We start from the raw sequence: 13,714 nt of genomic DNA on the forward strand, positions 1-13,714 counted from the left end.
TACGGTCAATACATACGAGTTAAATTCACAACCATCATTATGTCCTATTTACCCGAACATTGACAAAATCTTAAAAGACAATCTGTACAATCTTCGACTAAAGCACATGAACACAGAAGAAAAAGACGCAATATGGAAATTATGCATGGCACCCCTAACGTTTAATAACCAAATCAACCGTCAAATAAGAACCAAAGACGAAAATCCAACTTTTACAAAATCATACAGATACCCAGAATTAGACAAAGAGGAAGTACGAAAAGGAATAATTCGACCTTCAATTTCAGCTTGGTCATCACCCACATGGATCGTAGACAAGAAAATGGACGCTTCAGAAGAAAAAAAAATGGAGACCCTTAGTAGACTACCAAAAATTAAACGACAAAACAATGACATTTTGGACAAATAGCATGTATTTACTCGACTTAGCCTCAAGATTTCACCAAGTGGAAATGCACCCTGACGACATAGAAAAAACAGCATTCAGCACAGAAAATGGACATTACGAATATCTACATATACCCTTTGGATTAAAGAATGCTTCAGCTACATTCCAACGAGTTACGGACAACATTCTAAGAGGAATACAGAAAGAAAAATGCCTTGTATACACTGATAACATCATCGTTTTTTTGAACATCACTTGAAGAACACATCTCACTCCTAAAAGAAGTCTTTGAAAGATTAAGAAGAGCAAATTTCAAAATACAACTGGACAAAAGCGAATTCTTACGAAAAGAAGTAGCATACTTAGGACACGTTATCACACCGGAAGGAGTAAATCAAACCCAGACAAAATAAAAGCAGTCATGAACTACCCATTATCGAAAACCCAGAAAGAGATCAGAGGATTTTTAGGACTACTCGGTTATTATTATTGATTAGTTGATCAACAGCCCATTTATAGATCAACATAAAAGAACAAACAGAATGGAAAAATATACAAGAAAAGTACAGTTTAAACAGTTGTCCAACTAATCAGCAGCTATAATTACTGCTACCCCCTAAAGGGATTGGAAAACTGAAGATGAATCTTATCTGAGTAAATCAAAAGCGTCTTGCTGCTTGTAATACTCCGAACACATTGCATAAATAGGCGAGTATTTAAGAACGTCAATACGTGCAGTTGGTAAATAAAAAATAAAAATAAAAATTATAGAAAACTCATCCCAAAATTTCCACAGCTCTCAAAACCTTTAACAAAATGCTTTAAAAAAATGCCAAGATCAAGCATAACAAACAATTCATAACCACCTACCAATTTTACAATACCCGGATTTTTCAACACCATTCATGTTAACAACAGATGCATCAAATGTCGCCCTAGGAGCAGTTTTATCACAAGGACAACTAGGAGAAGATAAACCAATAGCTTACGCATCAAGAACACTAAACGAGACTGAACAAAAATACTCAACGATCGAAAAAGAAAACCCCGCTTATACGGAAAAAAATTCACCATCTATACAGATCATCGCCCACTTCAGTGGCTATTCTCACTCAAAGAACCCAATTCAAAATTAGTACGCTTGAGATTAAAACTAGAAGATTACGACTACGATATCGTCTACAAAAAAGGAAAATATAACACAAACGCTGACTCTACCCTCTGGACATTGACGCACGATCAACTGCAGTTCAACCAGATGTCAAACAGTTAGTAAACGAGCAACAATGAAGCACCTCCAATTCCAAATTTAATAGACCGATAACCCCTGAAGAATTCTCAATACCAATATTTGGAATGCCAACATCAAATAATTCACCAAGAAACCTACCACCAAGTAATTCGCCAGACACAGTATCAGCAATTTTAAGAACAAGCCCATCCGACACATCAAGTGAACACAGATCAAACATACAGCAACCCCCAGAAAACCTGATTCTTAATTGCAGAAGTATCAGATCGTAGACAATCAGATTACAGAAATACCCAATCAGAAAACACCAAATCAGATTTCAAACAAACAGGAAACAGCCAACCGAATTACAACCAATCAGAAAACAGTCAATCTGAAAGAACCATCAGTAATACAACAAACACACCATCAGTAACCTCACGACGAGAGAATAACGAAACACCATAATCAATCAACATCTGTGAAGATGTAATCGACCGAAAATAAAGACAAATTTTTATAACCACAGTTTTTGCAAACCCATTATCAAGACCAAAAATTATAAAGAATAACGGAATGACAATAATCAAAGCCCAAATCACTCAAGACAACAATAATCAACAAACAGATTATTGCAAACAGAAAAGACATTTCAACACCGAAAGAATGAACAGAGATTTTTGCAAAGTATACAACGAAACATTCTACGCCGAAGCACCAATTCTCAAATACTGTACCAAAACAATTACTTTAGTCACGGACAAAAACGAACAAAAGGAATTGATAAAAGATCTCCATGAAGGAAAAACCAATCATCGAGGAATACGTGAAACCAGATTACAACGCTTATATTCCTGGCCAAAATTAACCAGAGACGGGACCGATTACATCAATAAATACGAAATATGCAAAAGGACGAAATACGAAAAACATCCCTCTGAGATTCCACTAAAACTGACAGAACAGTTGACAAACCCTTTCAACAAATAAATATGCTATCGAGATTTGTGATAAATTATTATTAATCTTTCTCCAACGCTATGGAGTACCAGAAAAGATCACATTTGACTCAGGACTAGAATTTCAAAATGACACCGTGAAAAAACTTTTGGAAACCCACAAAATCAAAGCTCACTTTACTACACCAAGACACCTGCAATAAAATGGTTTAATTGAAAGACTACATTCAACTTTCACAAAACATTACCGAATTCTGAGAAAATACTTCAAAGACCCACCAATTAACTCAATCCAGTCAGTCATCAATTATACTTCACTCAAATTATTATTAGGACACACAACGTCACAAAATCCTTGAAATTGATCTACCAAAAAATGATTGAAGATATGCAACAACATAAGGAGCATGTAATTGAAAGACGAAACAAACAACCCAACCAAAATACATTCGTAATAGGACAAGTTTACGAGAAAAACCCCCAAGCTGACCGAAATAGGACCATGCATCATTACCGCAATCAGTGATGATAAGACATGCATGATACGTTCACAAGATAAACAAACCAAGATAGTACACATGGATAATTTAAGACCTCCTGTTCCAGAATAATCATCCAACCAGCTTCAACCACAAACAACAAAAATCACAGAAAACTCTGAACTACTACCCCAAAAGTTAGGTATTGCCAGAAACATAATCGATCACTGGACATTCATAAGAATATTCGACATAGAAACGTTTATTAGTGAATATGATGATCTCCGCAGACACGCAAGAGAATTAGAAAATAATTTCAATAATATAATTAATCTCACACGTTTACACAACGAAGTTCATAGTTATAAGACAATGGGTGGTATGAATAACACTGAGTAGATGCTCATACTCGAAGTGCGAAGTAGCTACTTGAGTATATCAACTAAACATTTTTCTAGTTTTTCTAAATGATGTTAATACTTGAGTAGGTATCAGTCGATGCCCAGTAGCAACTCAATATAACCAACAAGGAAACTGGAAAACAAGGACAGTGTTCAAACATCATGGCAAAAATCGAGTCACCAAAACGTAAGTTAACATGTTATACATCTTTCGATGACGTTTCACGTTCATGAAAGTCACCATGTTTAGTCAAAATTCGTTTTCTAAGTTGCTTCATATGCAGCTCAGTTTTTTGCCATGCAGATGCTCATTTTTAGAGTAAATGCTTATAAAACGCGTAGATCCTCAAATTGTTTCTGAGGAGGTAATATGTACTCAGTCCATAGAGTAGATACTCAAGTATATAAGAGTAGATACTCGCTAATACTCAAGTACGTACTTCGTATTTCGAGTAACTATGAGTACCTACCTAGGTACTCAGTTTTATTCATACCATCCAGTATTGGACCAATTATTCACGCAAATAGAGCAACACAAAACTCAGTTATTTCCCGAAACAGCATCAAAAAACTATCGAAGAACCAAAAGAGGCCTAATCAACTTCTTAGGTAACGCAGCAAAAGCAATTACTGGAAATATAGATAGCGAAGACGAACAACCCTATGAAACTTTAATATCCCGAATTCAGAATCAGCAAGATAAACAGAAAATTCTCCTTGATGAACAAATCTCCCTAACTACCACGGCAATCGAAAAATTCAACAAAAGCATCGCCAGATTAACGATCAATCAACAAATATTCAAAAAAAAGATCACCGAAATCGAATCAATCATCAATCAAGCTATTTCCACGAAAATCAAAGTTTACCCACTTCTGCATCTGCACAGAGTTTTTCTCCAAATGATCACCATATCGCAAGAAATATTAAGAATATTAGAAGAACTTGAAAGAGCAATCAGCTTCCCAAAATTGAACACAACGCACAATTCAAGAATCGACCCAAAGGACCTGCTAAGCGAACTCAAATTACTAGAGAATAAACTCGACAAAAAAGTCTTGCCTATGAAACCAACAGACCAGTGAAATTTCCAAAGAAGAACCTTGTGAAATTCAACTACTCAAATTTTCCAGGAATTACCAACAGTGTAATATCATCAAAGTCAACTTCAAAAACATGAAAATTAGAAAAATCGACAAGAACCAATGAATTGGAATATTCCCAATCGAGTAGCCAGCCACTTCAACATGCGGACAACAGGAAAAACACCTATCAGTAAAAGGAAGTTACGTTATCAGCGTCCCAGATGGATGTAAATTAAGATACAACTCAACAACCCTTCAGAGCTACCAGAATCCTGAATTTAAGAAACAGACGATCCAAACACCGAAATTAGAAATTTCATCAACTCAAAGAAGAAATCTGGAAACAAGAACTGCTACAATTCGAGACAGTCGACTTGATAGACATCGACCCAATTTACCACAGAAAGCACGAGATACAACAGGATCTCCAAAAAGAGGACCACTAATATTTGGACAATTTCAATCTATATCTTTTTAATTATTATTATTACAGTAATCTTTTTCATTTGGCACAAGTGTATCAGGCCCCGAATTCATAGATAACGTTCCCGATGATTGTCAGGTCCACCATCGGAAAACTTTTGAAAATTCGATATCGCAGGCTGCCCCAATTTTCAATCTAACGAAGGAGATGTTATGGACAATCATTCTGCAAACCTATATCCTCCCACGTGTAAGATGCGCTTCCACACTTGCATCAATATCAACATGAGAACTCCAATTCTGCAGTTTTCCTCCTTATATAAGAAATCGAAGAAGCTCCGCCCATAAATTTTAGTAATATCCGTCAAACTGTTAACCGGTCTCTCTCTCCTAATAAATTACAATCTTTAAGTGAATAATTGTGTATTATAAAATAATATTGTGAAGTGTGAATAATAATCAATGATTAATATCCAATAATAAAAAATATACATATACTCGTATAAACTCTTTTCAAAAATAAAGTAACTGAACAAAAATACCTAACTAGTTTTTTAATTAAATATTTCGATACGTGTTATAAAAAGTATTGACATTATTTACGAATCGGACGATCAATCTTATTTTGAGTTACAGCAGGACATGGCATGCAACATGTAGTTGGCGTCACTGATTTGGAAATGACATTATGTCAATCTTATCAGTCCTAAACATACTTGTTCGCCAGACCAGCCTGCCATTTGACAGGACGTTGTTTTGATTATCCGCCGATCGTATGTGGATAGCTGAATAAGTTTATCTTTAACGATTATTGTGAAGGGTGAGCAGCTGACCTCAGCTTTGTGCTGCTGTTAAATGCAGAGGAAACGTTTCTGCAAGAGTGAAACTGTTGAGCTGCTTTGAAAGGAAATAATTCACAATGAAAATAATAATAATAAGTCTTTTTCTAGAGAGACCGATTTAAATGAAGCAAAAGTAAAACAAATGTCTCAACAGTTTGTCGAAAATTTTTTGTATGTCCAAGGCATACAACGGACGTTCAACTGAAAAAGTCATCAAGTTGGTTTTTTTTTCTAAGAAAACGTAGCGATAAGCGCATGCATTTTATTAATCCATGCTGTTGTATGTATTTGATATAAAGCGTTACTTTATTATATAAAAAATTGCGGTTAAGTTGCACCATTCCGTCATTGATTAACTTTTTGAACTCACCACCTTTACAGTTTTCAATAACTGTCATTAAAACAGCGTTTTTAGCAACTGACTAAAACATTCACAAAATTAATCAACCGACGCTTCATAAAGTACGATATAGTAATCCAAATATCGAGCCAACAATAGAAATGTACAAAAAAATCCGCGAAAAATTCAAAATTTGGCCTTGAGCTGTAATCGTCACTAAATGGAACACTACAGCGTGTTTTTTTTTTGTCGTTGTTTAATTGGCGGCATGCGTTCAAATGCAGTGTGGTGACCCCACTTAATTGAAAATGCAAAATATTAACAACAAATTGTTTATTCCTCCATTATGGAAAAGGAAAAGTTGTGAATAAACGGACTTACTTCTCAGCTACAAAAAACCCTCTCTAGCTTTCAAAAATGAAATCAAATGTTACAAATCGACACAAATATTTAAACAAACTGACAGAGAAATCGCCGGAGTGGAATTTGAAAAACAAAGAAGACACCACAACAAATTGAACACCTTAAAAAAAGAAAAAATGAACCTAAAAAGGAACCAAAAGGAATAACAGAAAGAGAATAAAATATTCCATAAGAGACTGGTGAATTTATCAGAAGTTGAACTATCACAAGGTGAAAAATACTTACTAGAAAAAGACTCAAAATAGCCCATAAAAGATACAGAACAAAGATCATTGGCCACAGATGCCGACATGATTATAGAAAAGATAAATAACTCTGGCAACAAACCGAAGCCAGAACAGAGTGTGCAGAAGCAAAAAAAAGAAGCCAAAAAGCGGTCAAAATTTAGGTACATAAACAAAGAACGAAAAATAATAATACAATTAAAAAAGAAAATAAAGAACAAGATCTAACTATAGGAAAAGCCGCTAAAGGTAATATTATCGTAGTGATGAAAAGAATGGATTACACAGAAAAAGTAGAAGAATTTTAAACAACACAAAAATTCAAAAAATCAAAAAGAATCGACTTAATACATACAACACAAAATTAAAGGATACCATTAAAAAGTGCGATGGAACCATATCTGAATTAGAAAGAAAAAGTACCTAAAGAGAACAACCCAATTAAAGCAATTAGACCTGTAGTATATTATTAAAAATGTCACAAACTTCAAACCAAAATACACTGTGAAAAATTCAAAAGAAGTAATTGAAAAATTAAAGAAATACAAGGACAAAAACCAAGTCATATCATTCGACGTGAAAAATCTTTTTACGAGCATTCCAAAGGACCAAACAATCGATCTAGCCAATCAGATCATAGATAAATCAGATAAACCAAATAAAATAAAAGAAGACATATCAACAAATTGGATAAAAATATCGAATTCACATCAGAGATTGAAAAAGAACGTAGAATCAATTTCTTAGACTTGACGATTCAAAGAAATGAGGAAGATTTAGAATTCAAATTATCAGAAAACCGACACAAATAGATACCGCAATAGATAAAAACGATGACATGATATTTAAATCAAATATTTGGATATCACAAATTTAAACACATAAGTAAAAAGAGAAAAATCATCACTAAAGTAACTGGATGGTAACAAAAATTTAACCCAGCGTGAGGACGTGTAGTGAGAGCGGCACGAAGGGCATCTGCTCGTGAAGGTCTTTCTCCCCTAACTACAGCTACAATACGCGGGGCGTTTAAATACTCGCCGTTCTGAGTCCAACTTTAGTTCAATATTCACGTGAAAATGACAACAGAAATCAGAAATCTCAATTTGAATGTGTGGTCTCGTCACACAATATCCCGTGCGTTTTATCAGTTAAAATTAAAATCTCCTGAATTTTGACGATACCGCAATGAGTATTATGTGTAATTACAAGGAAGAAAACAGCAAAATTTAATTCCGCTACACTCTAATAAAAAGAATTTGCATGATGACAAATTATGCATTAATTCAAGTTTAATGTTCAAATTAAAAAGAGTATCACATACAATCGCCTACAATCAAAGCACATAATTATGAAATAAACACAACAGGCACAAATCAACATAATGATAATAATTGGAAAATAATTGTCTAAATTCAAACAGTAAGAAAATATTGAAGTGCAAATTCCTCTCGTTTTCGAGCCCACGATGATATTAATTTAACAGATAATAATTTTCAAGGTCCTTTCTCTCAGAATGGATCAACGTAGATTAGTTTAATAGATGCCGCAAATGAATTATGTATTTTAAATCTCGAGTGAGAAGTTATAGAACATGGATAATGTAATAACTAAAAAAAAATCCAGAATTTTAGATACATATATCTTTAATTCAAACGATTAAAATCATAACATGAACTGTGAATGAAGTTTAAAAGAAGTAAATAAAGTGGGTGTCACAAAAAACACTAGTAAAGCATGTGACAAAATTTATCAACGAGCACAAATTGGTTCTTAGTTAATAGTTCGTTGTTAAAAAACATCTGTAAATTTTACTCCTACAATTTAAGTAAACAGACAATAAAATTAATAATATTCAACTTCCTGACACAAAACAAATACCGGATCCATATGGCAAATTATTACTCAATATTTCCCGGTTGACGTCATCAGTTTTTCTCTTTCCAGGACTTTTAACCAGTGTCTAGACTTTTGTTGTTTTTACACAAAGTAATCGGATCAATAGTTTCTCAAATTAGTTTACGTTTTGTCTTCTGCACAATACAAAACTCTAATAAAACACTAAATTAGAATAGAATTTTAAATTAGTTCCGCAAGTAATGCCTAGAAAAGTTACAAATGAAAAGTAGATGGTGCAAGAAACTAAACGGAATATTTAATAACGTAATGAAAAATACTTTCTAGCTTATGATGCAAATAGGTACGAAATGTCCCTGACTGCATACTTTTAATTCTCAATGTAAATGCTAATATGTTCAGACCAGTATCTTGTGTACGGTCACGATAACTATTAACAGTACGTCGTTTATTGTGATAAGATAACATTTGCAAAGTAGCATGCGTGACACAAATTGTATTGAATTCCGATAAGAATTAATGTGGTACATTGAGGATGTTAAAAATTTCAATTAAACAAGTAAATCGGAATTGTAAAGTTTGTTTATATTTAATCTTCACGGTAGTTTGAACTCGTTTTTAAGAAAATTGTAGATGCAGATTTTTACTATTCCGAGAGAACATGGTGGTGGCCATAAAAACCGTATAGTAGTGTTTAATAAGAATATGGTAGGTAATGATTGTTTAATATACATTATTAACAATAAATGCCAGTACGTTCAGGTTTTCTATACCTCTCATCATAAATATGAATGAACCTTGGGCGTTAGTACCCCCCGTAACATACTATCGAACTAAACACTTCCACTGCGCTTCTTTTATTTTATTATTGAACTCCACTAAATTGGTACCTCTTTATCAGTTTATCTTGTTACTCCAATCTAGGAGATAATGTTAGGTATCCCAAATTATTTACATCGTTTATGTACCATGTTTCAGCAGATAAGTGCCCAGTTGATAAGCAGCGCGTTCTGTATTCCACACAAGAACGAACGGTACGAACAAAGTCGGCGGTAACTGTTGAAAATCTGACGGCGACTTTTCATTAATATGCGTCCTTGTTGACGTAGTCGTACTCGTATTCTAACTTGTTTATTGCCATCATGTTGCAAGTTGTAAACTTCAGTAGTTTTAACAATGTCCGCCAATAGATCGGTCGACGGTGCGCTACTTTCAGTTTTTGTGAACCCTGTAATTTAAGAAGTCTCGTTATTTGTCTACAAATTTGTGAAGTTTGTTTATGTGTTGTAAACAGTGGCAGTGACTGTGTGTTCATGTACTAAAAAAAGGTGTTAAAGAAGTTAAAGAAGCGACTTGTTGACAGTCCAACAACTAGATGAGATGTTAATACAGAATTTAAAAAAATGGCAAAGACGGGATTAAGGCGACTCAAATATAAGTCGACAATTAATTCAACTTCATGAATTAAATTAAGTCACAACCTTAAAAATATGCAGGTAGCATAAAAATAAAATTACTGTCCAAAGGTCATTTTTACGGTCTGTGTTAATTACAAAACCAGTCCTCACAAATTTCTTCAGTCTTTGGAGACATTTAGATGATGTCAGACTCACTTAGGTAAAACTGTGCGTCACTGTAAACGCAAAATTTTTTATTAATCACCTTATTACCGCACGATAATCAAATCATTTTTGTTTACATTTTATATTTGGTTAAACTAGCAATATATGTAAATACTCGTATCTTGGGAACACAAACCGGTTACGCAACTTAAAAAAATTAAAAATATCTGTTATTATTTAGGTTTTTGTAAATAGTTCACAGCCGAACCTTTTTTAGCCAGAACGTAACATAAAGTCATTCTAAGCAGGTAAATTTAATATTTCCAGTGATTCCAATTCCGGTTGCGCAAGTATAGAAAGAAACCATTAATTTGAAATTTTTAAATATAACTTCTGCATAACAGTTACGTAAATGCCACGGGCAAGCTTTGTCAGATTTATACCATCTTTGAACGCTCAATAATGGTCACTTTTAATTTTCATTTTAAAATTTCTCACTGTTTACCTTTACCTTTTGTATCAGAACACCAACAAGGTTAAACACCGTGAAGTATATGATTATTTAATTGCTGCAATCTGATGTGATTTTTTAAGATCATTACCTAGTGTAGAAATACGACCTCGGTATTGGACAAGGTAATATTTATAGTCAACAGATCGTTTCTCCACTAGATTATAATAATGGGTATGTTGTCAACCTTTCCACCTTTTTGTGAAGTAGGTCAACTGCACCATTAGCTAATCTGCAACAATAATGCCGTTTTCCGATTCCGCGCTTCACCAAGCTTGAAATTACGCGCATATGAGCTACGACACACAACACGATTTTTTGGAATTCAACTTCGTTACGCCATTAGTACGTATTTTTTGAAAACTGACGTTAAATGGTTATTGAACAACGTGTTACTTTTGTATACTGAAAGAATTAAATTAGTGAAAAATAAGATGCCAGGTAACCAATTAAGTGTGCAGTACTGATCAGACCAAAAAGTAATTAGCACAGTAGTTTAGTAAGTGTATCTAACTTTAAATCTAAAACCATATAAGATTAGAAGACGCCCAGCGATCTACCTGGTTTTAGGAAAAAATACTTCTAAAATTTAATGATTTTTCAAGTTAAGCAAAAATATACCGAGCCTTGGGGTTTTAGAAATTTTGTACTACTTACAGGGCAAAGAAAGCAGTAGATACTTTTGCAGTAATAAATGCAACAGTAACATCAGTTAACAATTCCCTAATCAATTTTAATAATTCAAATCAAGAAAAATTGTAAATTATAACAGTCGATACAGGTAATATACTGGATGTCCCACATAAAAATCCCGGGCGCTTATTTCATTTTCACTCAATAAGAAAGTTAAATTTATAAATATAAAAAAATGTCAGTTTGAAATAATAGCACTTATTTTACAAACAAATAGTAATATATGTTTCAAAAACAGTCATTTAAGCACAAATTCGAACTGTCATTCTTACACTAAATACAAAAACTTCCTATTAGTTCACAACTTAATACAATTTAATGCGCTACAGATGCACACACATTAATCATCTACAAGAATATATTTAAAAATATGTACTAATGAAGCTTCTCCCTTCAAGCTAGAAACAATGGCGTTTACAGAATTCCAATATTTCCATCCATTAGCAAGATATGAAGTCGCGGAGTTTTATTTAGAACAGGATGTATAGGCATCGTCACAGAAAAATAATATTTGCAGAAAAATCGTATTTTATTAAGAAAACTAGACCTGTCTGATTGTGCTTAAATGATTAAGAAACTTATGTAGATCTAATCAACTTTGGACATTTTTTTCCTGTCTCAGACTGATTTAATTTTTTTCGTCTGAGAAAATGAGAGCATTAGATGAAATTTATGTGTATAAACCTGTTTTGATTTGATGAAAATGTTTATTTGAAAAAAAGTAATACTGTCTTCGATTGATTAGACCTTAGATTTGAACCCCATATTTCCATTTTTAGTTTATTACAGTTATGTAATTAATGAGTGAGCTCTAAAGGGGTACGAAATGTGGATGTCTCTAAAACGATACGTCAGTATTAGAAAGAACGGACAGAGACTAAGAGTAGACTAAAGTGAGCTTCCGCCTTCAAGTTAAAAAGAATGGCGTTTACAAAATTTGTTACCTTTAATTTCAGTCAATTCTACAGATTGATTTGTTGTCAAAATACACCTCTACAAAAAAATGTGTAGCTCAATGGTCAACCTTCGCCTCGCAAAAGAAATTTTGTTTCCATTCACTAAGATTTTAGTTGCTGTATCTTGAACCTTAGAACGTATATAAAATTTTACAGCATCTCCTGTCTAACTTCATCCAGATAAGACATACGATTTTTTTTTTCATTTTTTAATAAGTGGATTCCTCCTATACATGAACAATTTGTTATTATAAAGTAAAATAAAATCATACGAATGACCAAACATAAGATTTTCATTTTTACGAACTCTTGTTGTTTCATTTTTATTAAATACCGTGAATTTGCCACTTCTATTAATTTAAGTTAAATAATTACCCAGTTTGACAACAATTTTAAGTGTTTTTATGATAAGTGCCATCATGGATTTTACGCAATTAAAATTGGCAAATAGAGCAAAAAATAAGAGCAGGTCTTATTAATTAAGTTGTGGATCTATATATTAATGGAAAAAAATTGGTCCAAAGTTATTTAGCAGATCATTTTAATATTTATTCAAACAAATTTAATGTCTTAGAAAAAATATGTGGGGGATGGGATTTGAACTCACGCCTGCAGAGTTCCTGATGCTCAAATTCAACGCCTCAGATTACGCAGCCACGGCTCACTTGCCTTTTACGTGTTCGAGATATCCGTTACATGAAACACGCGCCAAATATTGCACGAACATTGTAAATTAATTATGATTAAAAATCAAGGCGGATTCATAAACCACAAATACAGGAGGAATATAAAATTTAAATAATATTTAATATACAAAATTTTAAGGTGACGTCATCAAAGTGTTACCGGAGATAATTGGTCCAGTAGTTTTGGAGATAATCTATCAAACAAATATCGACCCAAACGGCAGACAGACTAGACGGAAAAGAAGACCCATGGTGTCATACTCTAGGGGTCATGAAATATCCAACGTCGGATGGACCCTATTACAATACTTGCTTAGCTTTCGATCAAGAAGTAAAAATTTTACTAAACTTATGTAGATTAAATTTTTCTCGGACTTGAAATCCAGTCAATGAAACAAGTCCAATTTTTTTCCATTAATTATAAAATCTGATTGTGATTTTTTTTGTGATATCAGCTAATAATTACAAGAAAAATAGGCATGGATTTTGCAACTGCAAGTCAAGAAGTCTGATATGCATATATATGTTTCAACGAGTTTTTCTTAATAAAAATCTTCTAATAAGGGATAAATATGTCATTTTAGATAAATAAAGTATAAAGAGAATAATAACGGTGTTCCTATAAAAATGAGATAAACCACTTTTGATTTAATC

The 13,714-nt window shown here is 33.2% G+C and overlaps 2 protein-coding genes across 4 annotated transcripts in view; one reads left to right on the forward strand and one right to left on the reverse strand.

Moving 5' to 3' along the window:
- The window catches only part of LOC135122766 (uncharacterized protein DDB_G0290685-like), a 252,442-nt gene that overhangs the window by 225,966 nt on the left and 12,762 nt on the right, over positions 1 to 13,714 (reverse strand). The gene's annotated exons all lie outside the window — the stretch shown is intronic.
- The window catches only part of LOC135122762 (breast cancer anti-estrogen resistance protein 3 homolog), a 125,480-nt gene that overhangs the window by 17,732 nt on the left and 94,034 nt on the right, over positions 1 to 13,714 (forward strand). Inside the window, exon 1 of one of the 2 annotated variants that reach the window (XM_064047172.1) lies at positions 9,693 to 9,980. The exons of the other annotated variant lie outside the window; for it this stretch is intronic. The gene's annotated coding sequence lies outside the window, so the exon portion shown is untranslated. Of the gene's footprint in view, positions 1 to 9,692; positions 9,981 to 13,714 lie in introns of those variants that run through there. 2 annotated transcript variants of the gene reach the window in all.

This window comes from Zophobas morio, unplaced genomic scaffold (genome assembly GCF_036711695.1).
Source record: "Zophobas morio isolate AGI-343-1 ecotype UQ-CSIRO unplaced genomic scaffold, CSIRO_AGI_Zmor_V1 ptg000005l, whole genome shotgun sequence".
NCBI lineage: Eukaryota > Metazoa > Arthropoda > Insecta > Coleoptera > Tenebrionidae > Zophobas > Zophobas morio.